Source organism: Monodon monoceros, unplaced genomic scaffold (assembly GCF_005190385.1).
Source record: "Monodon monoceros isolate NGI ecotype Baffin Bay Population unplaced genomic scaffold, NGI_Narwhal_1 Super_Scaffold_20, whole genome shotgun sequence".
Lineage (NCBI taxonomy): Eukaryota > Metazoa > Chordata > Mammalia > Artiodactyla > Monodontidae > Monodon > Monodon monoceros.
In genome coordinates this window covers 60518498-60535418 of record NW_021703777.1, presented here as the reverse complement: position 1 = coordinate 60535418, position 16921 = coordinate 60518498, and positions in this window count along the sequence as shown.

The following is a 16921-nucleotide window of genomic DNA, read 5'->3' as shown; positions in this document are numbered from 1 at the left end:
GGAGAGACCCTGAGGGTCTAAAAACATACAAGGCATTTTCCAGGAGTTCTTCATCTCAGATTCTGTTGCCTTTCCTGTACAGCTTGGAGACCTGGATGTATGTATGGTTGTTTTTGATATTAACCCATGCAGCACAATTATTATTTTCTAAACTGAGAGAACCTTGAGAGCAGACATTGATTTATCTTCGTCCTTCACCGTCTACGATTGTGCTTGGGACCAATAGGTGTTTAGTAGTTTTGCCAAATTAAACTCCATACCCCATTCCTTGAGAAGATGGAGCTGAGGCAGAGATAATGATGATAATGATAAACTGTTGAGTGTTTGCTATGCTGTAGGTGCTGTTCCAAGTGTATACATACTGGCTTATTTGAGCAAAAATCCTATAAAGTAGGTTACTGTTTCCTCCATTTTACAGATGGGGAACCTGAGGCTAATTAACCTGCCTAATGCCATTTATCTTATAAGTGATAGATCTGATCTGGCTCAGATGGTCTGGCTCCAAAGTCCAATTCCCAAACTTTATGCTAAATTACCTCTCAAGAGTGCAAAGGCTGGGTGGAGAAAGTAGGTAAACAACTTCAGTGCTTAACACTCCCCTATCCCATCCCCAGCATGGATTATTTGTACCATCTCCCTTTCTTTCTCCTATATCTAATTTTTCTTCCTTCAGCATGTGACCTGGAGCAAGTCCATCCCACCTTAAATAGATAAACAAACAAACTCCTCTTAACGGTACACCTTTCTAGAAAAACAAAACCTGTTGCTTCTGGGCAACCGATTTTCCTGAGCTGAGACCTGGAGAAATGTGTGTGATCAATCTTCATAAAGGGATACTGTGTGAGATAGCAGACATGGTTTCCAGGGCATACCTACAGTGACTATATTGTAGGACTGTTCCTATAGCATCCCTTAATGTAGTTTGATGTTATAAAGTATTGTTCATTAAAAGAAATTTTAAGGTGGAATAAAAACAATGTGTTCAGAATTTGTAACTCCCTACTAGTTGCTTGAACTGAATGCCTAGTTCTCTGTTACCTATCTGGATCTATATTGCTCTGAATGCCTGGAACATGTATTGTTTTACCAGTTGCTTGGCATTACCATATAAATGCCCTTAAGTTCCTGATTTCAATTAAGCTAGAGGTCAATTTGGGAGATTCTGTTGGATGTAGCATCCTCCATGTAATGGAATCAAGAAGTGTCTTAAACAAATGTAACTCAGAAATAGCACTTTTTTCTTTCTTTTTTTCTGTATTCTCCAAAATTAAAATAACACCTGAAATGTCCTCCCATAGGTTTACTGTCTGTCCAAAAATAATACCAAAACTCACACATCTGTATGCACAAGGGAAGTGGGGATGGGGGAGGGGTGAGACTCATCGGAAGTCAGAGGCTTAAACAAGTAAAGGGATTTATTTTTCTTATTAATAAGAAGGGTTGAAATAACTGATGTAGCAGCTAATAAAGGAATATTTGAAGGCAAGAAAAACATGAAATCCTAGAGAAAGGCTCTGGTGATTCTATTTTTAATATTTTTTTCCTTTCTAGTGAAATATATAAAGAGCTGGCATGATTTGAATGTCCATCTGACTTCTCCTAGGCTCCTGATTCTATAAGTCTGGAAATTTATGATTTATTTTTAGTTTTCTCAAGTAGCATAGACAAGTATCTGTGAGGAAACTCTTATGAACCCTGTCCAGAAAAGTTCGCTAAACTCCATTTGCTTACTGACATGAAGAGAGGAAAAATATAGCTTTTCCCTGTAATGATTTCCCCAGTTGAAAGATGAATTAAATAAAAAAAATTCCAAAATACCAAATGTGACGAACATGGCAGATTGGAGCAAGTCTAATGGATGCTTTCCCTGAACCTGTGAAGAAACCTATATTAATAACTTATTTGGAATAATGTTGTATGGAAATGGAAAACTTCTTGTAGTTTGTTTAGTTAGAAGGCATAGAGGAAGGAGCAAACTGTCAACCAAAAACTGTTACATGTCAACTCAATGTCAATCAAGTGAAAACAGTTATCAGTTAAGAGACAAGGTGCTATATAGGGATAAACCCTGGATTTGGAATACTTAGGTTTTAGCCTTAATTCTACTACTGACTTTGTGAGGTTGGGAAAGTCACTTAAGTTTCTAGGATTGAGTTTCTTCATTTGTAAAGTAAAGGTATTGAATTACATGATTTCAAAGATTCCTTCCCAGTCTAGAATTTCATGTTTTTCATTGAAATGAAGATTATAATTTCTACTAGTTATTATAATTTATACTTCAATAATTCACTTTATTCTTCAATAATCTGAAGTTTATACTTCCAGTGGCAGTTTATACTTCAATAATTCAATCTGCAAAAATAAAAAAAATAAATTAGCTTAAAAAGGCAAAATTAGGTAAATTATTTGCGGTATAAATAAGCTTTAATAAATTGGAAACCAATTTTGTATTACCCAGCTAGAGACTCTGCCACCCATATGTTCATAAAAACACTGTGGTTGTTTTATTGTTCTCTTTGGCAGTGCCAATCATAGTTAGCACTAATTAATGAAATTCCAGGGTGCTGTTTGCCAGGAGGTTCATGCAATGGGTGAAGCAAACTACAGCAGCAAAGTTTCCATCATTTATATTGCTGTGACAATATTGGCTCAAGTTTTAGAAACAGTAATTCCAGCTCCCAGTCCCTGTGAGAACAAATGTAGATTGATTTATGTTCTGAGTCTCTCTAGCATATTGTCAACACTGAGATGGCTGCCAGAGCTCATCATACAAGGTGCTGACATTTTCTGGGAATCTGCTTGCCTTTACACATATTTTCTCTTGCACACATTGCTGTGTTTTTTCTTTCTTTGTTTTAAGGACTAAGGCATGGATTATTGCTATTAAAAGCAGTCTATTATTAAGCTAGTTTATGCCAATACAAATGTTTTAGGGTCAAGTCATGCTCAGAAAAGACCATAAACTTTCTTTAGCCCACGTTGGTATTACCATCAACAACGTTTAAACTTAGTGGTTTTCCTTAGAATCATGCATCCTATTTAGTAAACTCCTCCCCTCCTTCTTCCCCCTGGCTTTATTCCCACCTATGTTCTTCAATTACTGAACCTCTCTATTCAGGTTCATTTCTCCTACTCCAACCCTCATTGTCACTGCTGCAAAGTCTAGGTCTTTTTGGCTCTGTAGTTGCTTTCTGGTTCCAGTTGTAGATACAGATACTCATACACTTATTTTTTTTTTGAAAAAAATTGTCTTTGGAGAAGAAGAAGACCCGAATATTTCAACTGATTGTTATAGTGAAAGGTAAACACATCAGCCCAGTAGTGAAACATCTCTGTATGGATTTGATCAAATGAATTGAATAGGTCCCTCAGTTGTGCTGTGGGAAATCAAAGGCTATGTTGTAGATTTTTAGCACTTTTTTTTTTTCTTGGAAATGTAAGATATTTAATTACTTTTTTAAACAAAGCATTGAGATAAACTATGGATTCATCATGATCAGTTTTAGGTCCTGTGTTTCTGAATAGGAAAATTTTTTTTTCCATTTTTGAAAAATTGAGATATAACTTAGGTAAAGTATAATCTCAGACATACAGCTTGATAAATTTTTATAACCTCCCTCTTACCCTAATCAAAATATAGACTATTTTTCACTTCCTGGAAGGATCCCTCATCCCCTCTCGCAGTATGCAGGCCCATCTCCACCTCTGCAGAAGGGTAACAGAAATTATTACGAGTAGCGATTGAATGTTTAAAATTTTTATTATCTATTTTTCCCTCCTATTTTTTGTCATTGCAGAACTGCTCTATCTTTAAAAATCCTCTTTCAGATTTTTCCCCTGAAGGATAGGGTAGAAATTAGCCACTGAGTCTTGTGAGTTTTGTTACTTAGTGCTTGCTGGATGTATTTCCAGGCTTGAACATTTCTTCCCGTACCTTATTAGGTTATTAACAGAGAGGTAGAAGATTTTTACTTTTTTTTTCTTTTTTTAAAGATTCCTGAAAGATTGCCTAAATATATGAAAGGGTAGCATAGTTTTCCATTTGCCAATCAATGGAGATTTTTCTCACCCATGCATTTTTTATTTTTATTTTTTTATTGTTCAGTCTCTGGAGAGGGACCCAACTCCACCAAATTTTCCTTTGTATCTTCATTTTGTTTGCAGTCAGCAACATTTAAATTTTTTTTTTTTTTTTTTTGTGGTACGCGGGCCTCTCACTGTTGTGGCCTCTCCCGTTGCGGAGCACAGGCTCCGGACGCACAGGCTCAGCGGCCATGGCTCACGGGCCTAGCCACTCCGCGGCATGTGGGATCTTCCCAGACCGGGGCATGAACCCGTGTCCCCTGCATTGGCAGGCGGACTCTCAATCACTGTGCCACCAGGGAAGCCCAACATGTAAACTTTTAAGGTCCACTCAGACACAGAGGAATGGAGTGAGAGAGCTATATTGTATTACATTAGTGGGCCTTCACAGAGATGATTCCAGCATCTCCCTGGGGTTCTACCAAAGAATGAGGTACACTGATAGCAGGAGCAGTGGGGTTACAGAGACCAGAGCCAAGGCTTATTTGCTGCCGAATTCCAACTTCCCTCAGTCCTCAATGCAGAGCTGCTGGCTCCCCATATTAAACCTCAGGCAGATTCAATTGTTCCATGTATCACCTTGACAGTATTAATGCTGAATGTTTGTATCATACTTTTATAGTTTATAAAATCCATCTTCCCATTTTATCTCATTATTTATAATGACAGCTTTGTATAGTAAGCGTTATAAGCCTGTTATCCCTTTTTTTTTTTACTGTTATGAAACTGGAATTTAAAGAGAGTAAGAGTCTTCCTTAAGTAGTTTGGTTCCTTACAATCTGGCTCCACAGTTAGAACCCTAGGGAATTTCTAAGTTTATTAATGACTCTGAAGCACATATTAGTTATATCCATATATTCAGAGAATAAGGAAGTCATGTAAAACGTGCACATGATCCTTCTATGGCTTGAAATTCTAATATAATACTAATAAAATGGGATTTAGTAGGACAGTCCTATCCTGGACAAGGTTCTCATCTGCTCATTTTTTATATCATTAGTTTGAAATACCTCAGTCTGTGGTTTCATAAATAACTTTTCCATGTAGATATTTCTTGAACTTAGCTCTTTCAGCACCCCAGGCTAAGAGAATCTTTAAAAACATGAACATGTCAAATTGGATGCTATTAGGATTTAAGACTAGCCAAAGCCTGGATTTAAGATAGTGTTGGCTATGGTGAGTGACTGATAAATATTTATTGAACAATTGAATAGTTCTAAATATAGTTCATTATTATTTGTTATTACTCTATGGCAAGAGTAAGAGTTTTGTTAATTTTATAATGCTATTAACACAACAGTGGAATTTATAGATTCACAGCTTTACTCCAATATTCTGGATATGATCAGTAACTACAGCCCCTCTGAATTGTTCTGAAACTCTTGGAATAAACAAAGGCCTGTGTTGACAGCAAAAACTGCAGGCTTGATATTTCCTTTGTTGGTAGATTAGCAATATCAATAAGTTATTGAAAACCTTAGCAAAGAATGAAAATTGCTATTCAAATCCTGTTTGCTTTCTCCATTTTTATGTAAATGTCCTAGTTGATCTTCTTTTCTCTCAGCCACTGGGTTTAAGAACTGTAGATGGCAATCCAACCACAAAAATGATCTGGTTTGCTAAATTTAGTCATGGATTTGCTTTTCCTAGCTGCACAAAATTATGTTGCTCTAGGAGAGCAGCATATCAGGAAAAAGAATCATAAAAACAAAAGCAAATCTCAAAGAAATAGAAAACAAGATAATTTTTTTTGTAGCCTTTTCTTTATAAGTTCCACTACATGTAAGTTTACAAAATGTAATTTCGGGCTCATGAGTTGATCAAGAAATACTGTGAAGGCATTTCAAACTATAGCAGAAAATCTCAGTTACCATGGAAACAGGATACCATACATGAGAACAGACCACATCATATAGAAGATTTAATTATAATGAAGTGATAAATGAATAAGGCAATTTTTTAGGCTATTTGTGGCTAAAGTCCATTAGAAGTCCAGTTTCCAAGGAAGCCCATGTCTAAAAACTGTAATAAGAAAAATTATGGAATAAGATAAACTACATTTGAAAAAGATTTTGAAAAGATTATAGCAGCCCCATCAATTAAGAAGAACATTTCTAATTTTAAAAGAATCACATTTGGATGAACTCAGAGTTCTTTTGAGAATCATGAGCTGTATCCATAATGGCAATAACACATGGACTCTCTACACAGAATAATAAAATACTTGTTTGATTGAAGGGTGTTCATGAATCTAAGTTTTAGAATATGATTGGAATGGCATATTTAGACATGTTTTTATTTTGAAGTGAGTTTCACTATGATTTAAGAGATCAGTCAGAAAGGGAAAAACAAATACTATACGCTAACACATATATATGGAATCTAAAAAAAACCCCAAAAAACAAAAAAAAAATGGTTCTGAAGAACCTAGGGACAGGACAGGAATAAAGACACAGACATAGAGAATGGACTTGAGGACACGGGGAGGGGTAAGGGTAAGCTGGGACGAAGTGAGAGAGTGGCATGGACTTATATATACTACCAAGTGTAAAATAGATAGCTAGTGGGAACCAGCCGCATAGCACAGGGAGATCAGCTCGGTGCTTTGTGACCACCTAGAGGGGTGGGATTGGGAGGGTGGGAGGGAGACCCAAGACGGAGGAGATATGGGGATATATGTATATGTATAGCTGATTTACTTTGTTATAAAGCAGAAACTAACACACCATTGTAAAGCAATTATACTCTAATAAAGGTATTTAAAAAAAAATAAAGAGATCAAAACATGGCTGGGAAACACAGCATGCTTGTGTCAGTGGATCATTTTGATTCCAAATGTTGTATCCTACTACCAAATTTGCTGCTGATTTATGCATGTGTGTTTGGGCTGAGCCAACAAGAAATAGACCATCTGGAGGGCCCCTTTGATGTAAGAATATGAGTAAAAAATATTCACTATCCAGTGTAGTCTCATTGAGAAGTGGATTTAAGTGTAGGTGGCCCAGAGAGTCCTTAGAAGCACAGTGAGTTCCAAATTTTAGGCCACCAGCAGGAAACTTATTAGCAGGGGCACTGTTGGGTAGTGAGCATTTATCATAGGTATTGATGTTTTAGAGGAGCAGAACACTACCTCCACCTCTCTCCAATCGTGGGATGCAATTACACAGAAAGTTGGAGAGCAGGATGAGGGATAAGAGAAACAAGACTGCTGGGCTAATCTGTACAGCTACAATGTCAGAGGGCAGTCCTTTCACCAGTGGTCAGTTCCTGTGCATTCTGTGCTGCTGCACCTCCTTTACACTTTCACAATAGCAGTCTCTGTTGACTTGGACTCATAAAAAATACAGTTTGGAGGCCATGGGTTGTAGAGTTAACACCTACATGGATTTGGATCCCAGCTCTACTCTTTACTAGCTGCATTGTCTTGGGCAAGTTACTTAAACTCTTTGACCTCAGTTTCTTCATCAGAAATAGTATCTACTGTTGGATTATGAGTGTTAGCGTCAATATATGTAAAGCAGGGTTTCTCAGCCTCAGCACTATTGAAATTTTGGGCCAGATAATCGTCACTGTGAAGGCTGTCCTATGCATGACAGGATGATTAGCAGTATCTCTGGCTTCTACCCATTAGACACTAGCAGCAAGTCCTTCTCCCCCCAGTCCTCACTCCCAAGTTGTGGCAATCAATAACTGTCTCTGACATTGCCAAGTGTCTTCTGGTGGTCAAAACTGTCACCTGTCGAGAAGCACTGATGTAAAGTGACCTGCTGATAGTAGATGATAAATAAATGGTAGTTAAATATTAAAACTTTTTGTGAGGAAGTAGTATATAGTATAGTGGTTAGGTATAGGTTTAGCCACTTAATTTGCCTCATGACCCATGCTTTCCCATGCCTTTTTTTCAGTTCTGAAAATTTCTCAGACAGCATCATTTCAAATATTCACTCTCTTCTGTTCTCTCATTTTTCTCCCTCTAGTATACCTACTGAATTATGTTAAAATTTCTTATTCTATCTTCCATGTCCCTTAACCTCTCATATTTTTCTCTCCGTTTTCCCATACTATGTTCTAGATGATTACTATGGAGCTATCTTCCATTTGAGCATTCTCTTCTCAGAGGAATCTTTTGTTTAATCTTAGCTACTGTATTTTTAAAAAAAATTTAATGACTATAATGAATGCAATTTTCATTAAATTTTTTTTAATCTGTTTTCCATATCTGCCTTAATAACACTCTTCCTTTTTTGTGGTTTTGTGTTTCTTCCCCTGCATTGGATATTAGAAAATGATAATTATTATATAAAAGACTCTTTGATTGCTCTGTTACTGATGATTCTTCATCTTCTGCTGACTACTCATGGCAATGTATTTATGTATTTTCTTACATGCTTTATAAGATTTGTCAGCTCATGTTTTTTCTAAAACAATCTCATTTACTAATAGAGATATTAAAACTGTAATAAAAATATTAGCAAAACAAATGTACCGATGTATTTTTTAAACCTTGACAAAGTAGGGTTTATTCTATGAATGCAAGAATGGATTGACATGAAGAAGTTTATGACAATAATTTGCTACATTAACTGTAATAAGGGGAAAAGCTATACCATTATCTCATGATCATATACACCATTATCAAGATAATCTCAAATGCCAAAATTCAACATCTACTTGATGCATTAAATTAGATCTCCACCTAATGAAATTCTTAGAAATGTCAGCTCATTTTTGATGGAACTGCTTATTGTTGGGGTTTCATCTTTGATTTATAGAAGTGACCCTATTGATAATTTCATGGTTGTGTCTGATGTAGTCCTATATGTTCACTCATTCTGGGCATGTTTTTATGTTAGAGTTTTAGCACAGGGTCTCTATGGAAACAATGAAAGAATTTGGATCGCACACATTTGATAGATGTAGGCTGGGGAATCTTATTTCTTGAGGTAAACTTTTCCCATTCAAGCCTCAGGATAGATAGCTCATATTCATGTCACGTTCTTAGTAGGTGGAACTTTGCCAAGGGAATTTTCCTGACTTCCAACTTTATTCAGAGATTCTGATTTCAGTTTCCTATTGGAGTGTTAATACCTCAAACACCAAGGATTCCATTACACTCATCTGATTTCAATATCCTGTTACCACTGTGCATTCCCTTTTCATTTCTGGCACCTGCAGAATTACATTTCTTGCTTTGAATCTTTACTATTTATTTAAATTAAAAATTATTTTTCTCTGAATCCAGCATTTCTGTGTTTCTGTAGTAGTAGAAGGTACTGGTTTCCTTTGTCAGTTCAGCCTGCCATTTTTGACTAGAAGTTCCAACTTAACCTTTCTAAACCTCAGTTTCTTTATCTGCAACATTGGAATAAAGACAGCAACTACACTGTAGGGTTGTGGTGAGGAGTAAATGAGATAATGAATATAAAGCACTTATTTACCGGACACATACTAATTACTCAGTGTACACTACTAACATGTAAATCAGCTGCTGCACTTCCTGCCAAATTTCAGATACTCAATAATTTATCATTTCAATCTATAATTATGGTTATTTGTATGTATTCTCATCTCAGATCCATTCATGATTGGGAACCATATCAAGAACTGCAAAGTCCTAGCAAATAGTGCCAGAACTATTCAAATATCTCTACAATCTGCAAGTCACAGTTGATTTGAAGGTCACTGACATATTTACTTTGACTAGGGCAATTGTCTCAATTAGGAGCATTTTTGCCTTCAAAGGGACATTGGCAATGTCTGGAGATATTTTTGATAGTCACAACTTGAGGGGCAAGGTGTTACTGGCATCTGGGTAGAAGCCAGAGATGCTGCTAAACATCCTACATAGGATAGCCTCCCACAGCAAAGAATTACCTGGCTCAAAATTTAAATGGTGTTGAGGTTGAGAAACCTGGAATTAGGTTATTTAAACCTCTTCATATTTCAAATTCAATTTATTTTAAAACCATTTGTCTCAAAAAAGTATTGTGAATTATACTGTTCACTGAGTTAGTAACTGAATGTTGATTGTAATTTGGTGACCAAGGTCATCAATCTGATTCAACGGAAACTTTTTTTTTTTATTGAAGTATAGTTGATTTACAATGTTGTGCCAATCTCTGCTGTACAGTTAAGTGACTCAGTTATAAACATATATACTTTCTTTTTTTATATTCTTTTCCATTATGGTTTATCACAGGATGTTGAATATAGTTCCCTGTGCTATACATTAGGACCTTGTTGTTTACCCATTTTAAATGTAATAGTTTGTATCTACCAACCCAAACTCCCAGTCCATCCCTCTCCCTCCCTGTCTTCCCCTTGGCAACCACAGGTCTGTTCTCTATGTCTATGAGTCTGTTTCTGTCCTGTAGATAGGTTCATTTGTGCCATATTTTAGATGCCACATATAAGTGATATCATATGGTATTTTTCTTTCTCTTTCTGACTTCGCTTAGTATGATAATCTCTAGTTGCATCCATATTGCTGCAAATGGCATGAGTTCATTCTTTTTTATGGCTGAGTAGTATTCCATTGCATGTATGTACCACATCTTCTTTATCCATTCATCTGTTGATGGACATTTAGGGTGTTTCCATGTTTTGGCTATTGTGAATAGTGCTGCCATGAACATAAGGGTGCATGTATCTTTTTGAATTATAGTTTTGTTTGGGTATATTCCCAGGAGTGGGATTGCTGGATCATATGGTAATTCTTAGTTTTCTGAGGAACCACCATACTGTTTTCCATAGTGGCTGCACCAACTTACATTCCCACCAACAGTGTAGGAGGGTTCCCAAAGGAAACTTTTCATATAACCCAGGATTTCTTTGGCAGTACAGGGTGAAGAGCAGTTACCAAATTCACATATTTATGTAGCAAAGAACAATATTAACAAAACAACACAACATCAATAACAACAACACCTCACAGACAGACATCTATACTTAAACATAAACACATAGCCACACAAAAGCCAGTGAGCTTGATAAGTCTTTTAGAGAGAATGTGAAGTTAGGTTCTGGAGTATCTGGCATATAACATTTATACTGCTAAAATTTCTGAATTTGTTCTGAATATAAAATTGATCTCCTCTAGGAATCTATCCCTCCTCCTTATCTCTTAAAGGGTTTTTTAAAAAAGATTTTTCACTGTATTTTAACTTTCTGCTTGTGTATTTGTTTCCTTTTTTAGACATCTTTGAGAGCAAGTATCTTGCCTTATTTATTTTTGTATCTACAGCATCAAGCATGGGACTTGATATACAGAAAATGATAAATGTTCAAATGAATGAATGAATGTGTGAATGACCAACACCCATACCTAGGTTTATCAATATTTCTAGTAATATTTAGGAATACATACCCTGGCTAAGTGATGTATTGGAGGATGCAGTGAGTAGCTACAAAGTGGAAGAGAAAATGGGAGGACAAATGGAAACCCAGCCTCAAACAATGTGACAGAGTTGTGCAGGGCTGGAAAACAATGTCAGCAAACCAAAAAACTTTACATACAGCAATCCAAATTGAAATTTGAACAAAGACTGAAGTAATTCCTGTTGTCTTGGAATTAGGCAAACATCCCTAGTCTCTGCAAATAGCAATGGCAGCCCCAAAGCCAAGAATACACTTTGCTTGTGTGTGTGCGGTTGGTGTTTTGGGTTTATGACAGTGTTAGCCAACCAGCTAGGCTTTTCTCAGGCAGACATTAGCACAGCATCCAGCATTTTATACTTTCCACAGATTAGACAAATTCAAATAATAGCATCAAGTCTCTAATGAACAAATCCTCTTTTGCCACTACTTGTGTATTCAATTTAGGAAAAGCTGTAACATCAACCCAGATTTAGAGAAGTATACATCCTAGGTGAAAATTTTATGTTTGAATAATTTCAACCTTCTCCAATTAATGATTTCTGATATTTTGTGCTCTCTTTAATGGCAACCATTTAATCTCTTCTCACTTAAGATGCTGCCATATTTTCATCTGGAAATCTTTTCCTCATTTTATACATGAAGAAACTGAGTCTTTGAAATACAAAGAGACTTGCTGAAGAACTTCCCTACTAGTAAGTGGTGGAGCAGAAATTCAAGGCCAGGTCTTTTTGGCAAAGTTTCTTGGCCTCATCTCCTCATGACCAATGTATAGCAAACTTCCACTCCTTTGACAAATTTCTCCATAAGAAGACTTCACATTTTCTATTTTTAGTTGTTCACCATAAAACATATTTGAGCATAAAAGTTTCTGTTTTAAGTTAGAATTATGCAAAAACTTCTTCATGCTGTACAACACTCTGCTAAACACTGCATAGTATGAAACAAAATGGTATTTTTCTTAAGAAACAATTTTATTTCTTTCATGAATGTACTGGACAAATAGAAATATACTCCATTGGATAATCAGCCTGGAGGTTTCCTTAAAATAATTTTTATTTTAAATTTCAAGTACAATGTGGATATATTCTTATAAAAGATTCAAACACCACAGAAAAAGCGCAGTCCTCCCCGTCTTCAGTTGCATCTGCAGATGTAGCCACCTGAGCTAGTTATATTTTCTGGATTCCCCAGCAACAACGTTGCCTTCCCTTTACTCTGTGAGGCCGCAGCTGGGGCTGTGCCTCTGCCAGCAGTATTCCCCAGGCGGCTTTACCACATGGCTCCCTGGAAGGTTTATCAGCAGGGGGTAGGAGGAGGTAGAAGGGACTTAACAGGTTTTTCCCATTCCTTTCAGTATTAGGCCCGCCAGTGGCAATTTGCTGCAGTCTCCATGTTCTTTTGACAATCCCAGAACCAGCCCCACGGACTCCTCAGAAGTACAGCTGAGACAGTTGGGGCTCCCCACGAATGTCTGAGTGTACTCCTCCAGGCCCCGCCTTTATGTGCCCGGATTCTTATAACCCTGTCTCTTTTTGTTTGTTTGCTTGTTTTCCCAGAGTGAGGATGCTAGCTCTTTCCTGCAGTTACGATCTCTGGTTTCCCTTAGTGTTTCCTCTGTATTCTCTTATTTTCTTGGCCTTTTATTATTATTATTATTTTAAATTAATTAATTTATTTTTGCGGTACGCGGGCCTCTCACTGTTGTGGCCTCTCCCGTTGCAGAGCACAGGCTCCGGACGCGCAGGCTCAGCGGCCATGGCTCACGGGCCCAGCCGCTCCGCGGCATGTGGGGGATCTTCCCGGACCGGGGCACGAACCCGTGTCCTCTGCATCGGCAGGCAGACTCTCAACCACTGCGCCACCTAAGCCCCTTCTTAGCCTTGTAACTTGTGTGTTAAATAACTTCTCTGCAATATAGTAAGCTGGTTTTCTATTTGGCTGACTAGTTTTCTATTTTTCTGTGAAAGATATACCACCATGGTCAGATTGATCTATATCCCTACAGATGTTTTTCTTTTCCATTTTATTCCCAATTTAATATTTTATAATTTTGATCAATGATTATTTCCATATAAAAAGAATATGAAAGGTGATAATATAGAAAGAGAGTAGCACGTACAAACCTAGCTCTGAAGGAGAGGGCAGTACTGCCACTGACAGATGCAAACTTTCAGAAAAAGAAAAGCTGAAGTGAGTTTCCAGTTCATAGTCTGGCTTCTGCTTCTCTGAGAATTATAGGTACTCCTGGGAGGGTAAGTGGACAAGACCATGAATTAATCTTAGGAGATGTAGGGCTCACCACAGTGGGTTATTAGCAGGGTTGTACTGATTCCTGATTATTTAGTAGGAATATGGTCAGGGGTGGTGGGTGGGCTGCTCTGTGTTTTCTGATTCTATGTTCACTTTAGCCAGCCTCCAGTTCTCAGAAGTTTGCAAATTCTTTGAGGTGTAATGAGTGTCCTCAGCACGTGGCTTATTCGAGCCATCCTAGGTAATGATAGCACAGAACTCAGCAAGTTTAACTTTGGAGTATATTCCTCAAGCCTGGGTGGGTTGCCCTCTGTACAGTTAGTATGGCAGCCATCGTCCTGGGGTCTTCATTCACCATTATCCTGGGATCCCTTTGCCTCTCATGTGTTCAGTTTTCTGTTTTCTATCTGCTTTCTATTTCTTGGATTTATTTCCTCATTTTGGTGGGGTGTCCTCTAGTAGCTTCCTAAGAATGATGCATGGGAAGTAAATATTTTTCATACCTTGAATATCTAAAAATTATCTTATTCTACTCTCACCTTTGATTGATAGTGTGCCTAGGTATAGAAATATAGATTGGAAATAATTTTCTTTCATAATCTTAAAGACATTTTCCCACTATCTTTCAGTTTCCAGTGTTGCTATGAGATATTTGAAGACATTCTGATTTCTATCTTTTTCATATAAACTTTTATTTCCTCTCAGAAAGCTTGTAGAATCTTCTCTTTCACCCCATGTTCTAAAACTGTGATGATGTGATTCAGTGAGAGTCTGTACATGTGGTTGACCCTTTATATCTGGAGAATCATGTCCTCGAGTTCTGAGAAATATTCTTGAACTATTTAGTCAATAATTTCCTCCTTTTTTTTTTTTCTCCAGCTTCCTTTTTTTGAACTCTTATTACAATATACCTGTTTTCTAATTTTTAAAATTGTTCTTCCTCTTTTTTTTTCTTTTACTCTACTTCTGTAAGACTTTCTCTGCCTTCTGAGTCATTCTTCTTTTTGCATCTCTGTCCTTGGCTGTTTCTGAAGAGAGCATTGGAAATGCCTTTTTTTTTTTTTTGGTGCCTGAGCAGCCTTCTCAGTTTGCTACCTGCCTCTAGAAAGTTAGGGAACATGAGGTGTTCCTACACCTTGAACAGTCTCACTCCTTTTTAGTCTAGACTATGGCTCTCTTGCCAATTCAGCTCTCACAAATAACTCAATTGAATAGTCATGTGTTTGATTCCATTTTAGTCCGTATAACAAAAACTGCACCTGCTATTATTTTCAAGACGTGCCTCTCTCTCTCTAGACTTAATTGTAGGTACTGGCTTATCAGGCTTGTGTGAGACCACAGCTTTAAGGTTCATTGTCTTCAGACTTTCAGTGTTGCTTTTAAGAGTTTTAAAGCCATTGTGATTCCTGATTATTTGCATATGAGTTTTCTTCTTTCTTCTCTAGAAGTTTATGAAATCTCTTTTTAACTTGTGTTATACAGATTTGCATTTCTGATTCTCCACTGAGAATGATGCTCAAAAACAACTATTTTTGCCGCAATATATAAATGTTTTGCAGGCAGGTTAAACACTACGTGTCAAAGACATTCTTCCTCCCTTCATTGCTCCCCATCCTGCTCCTCTTCCCGTATTCCTGGTACTCTTTATTTTTACTGCCATCTACCCATTTGCTCTAGGGCTGTTACTCAGGTTTCGCTCTTGACTCCTCTCTCCTTCGTTGCATACACAATAATCACCAAAATCTAATTATCTTGAAATCTTCCTACAAATTTGTTCAATTTTTATCCCTTCCTGTTTATACCACTACAACTTGTAAGCACCTCTCTCCTTGACTAACTACAACAGCCACATCATCTGTGACTCTGCCATATGACTTGTATTCATTCTCAGCAAATTTGCCAGAGTTATTAATCCAGATATAACTCTGACCTTGGCCTCTGCTTACAACTTTTGTGACTTCCCATTGCTTACAAAGTAAAACGGAAGCTCCTCAATAAGGCATTTAGGGCCTTCCATGAACTTATTCCTATCTACCTATCTCAGTTTGCTTGGGCTACTGTAACAAAATAACATAGACTGGGTGGCTTAAACAACAAACAGGTATTTCTTACAGTTCTGGAGGCTGGGGATTCTAAGATCAGGGTGCAAGCAGATTTTGTTCCTGGTGAGAGCCCTCTTCCTGGCTTGCAGATGGCTCCTTCTTGCTGTGTCCTTAGATGGTGGAGAGAGGAAGCTCTGATGTCTCTTCTTCTTCTTACAGGGACACTAATCCCATCACGAGGGCTTCACCTTCATGACTTCGTCTAAACCTAATTACCTCCAAAAGGCTTCAACTCCTACTAGTATCACATTGAGGGTCAGGGGCTTCAACATACGAGTTTTGGGGTGACAAATTCAATTCATAATGTTACCTCTTTAGCGTCATCTCCCCCAGCTTCATGCCTTATCATGCCGTATAATTTACACTTAGGAAATTTGAAAATGTGTTTATCTTAACATGCCTCATGCTGTTCACCACTTCTTCACATTTGTTCATTTTCCATCTGCTTTGAATGCCTGTCCTGCTTTCCTTCACATGGATATTCTTACTCCTCTTTTAGAACTCAGCTCAGGTATTATAATTTCTAGGAAACCTATGCTTAACCTCCAGACTGGATTAGTTTCCCTTTCTCTGTACTCCCTTAGTATCCTGAGTCTCCCTTGGTACCCGGAGTATACCTTTAGCTCAGCATATACCCTGTTATATCCCCACTATGTATATATGTTGTTTTTTTCCTCTAAATATTAAGAACCTCAAGTGCAGAGATTATATCATTTATATTTTTATGCTCAGTGAGCACAATATCTGGTCCCTGGCAGGCACTCAAGAAATATTTGTTATTAAACTAACTAAATGTATCATTTTACTCGTGTTGTTAGTTGTGTTAACTACCTAAAACATCCTGAACATTTTCCTGGTATCTATGCCCATAGTTTATTTTAATTTTCTGTTGAAATACTTAACATAAACATAAATTTGAAACAGTTTTGGCATCAGCACTCTTTTTATAGTCTCAACCTTACATTTATTGCATGCATGAGTTTATATGCTGAGACTAATAGGTCCCATTTATGACATTAAAAAATTGTGCCTAAGCTTTATCAGTAGGGCATTGCCTCAGTGGATTCTCAAACATTGATCAATGACTGGGTGAGAGTAGCTTCAGATGT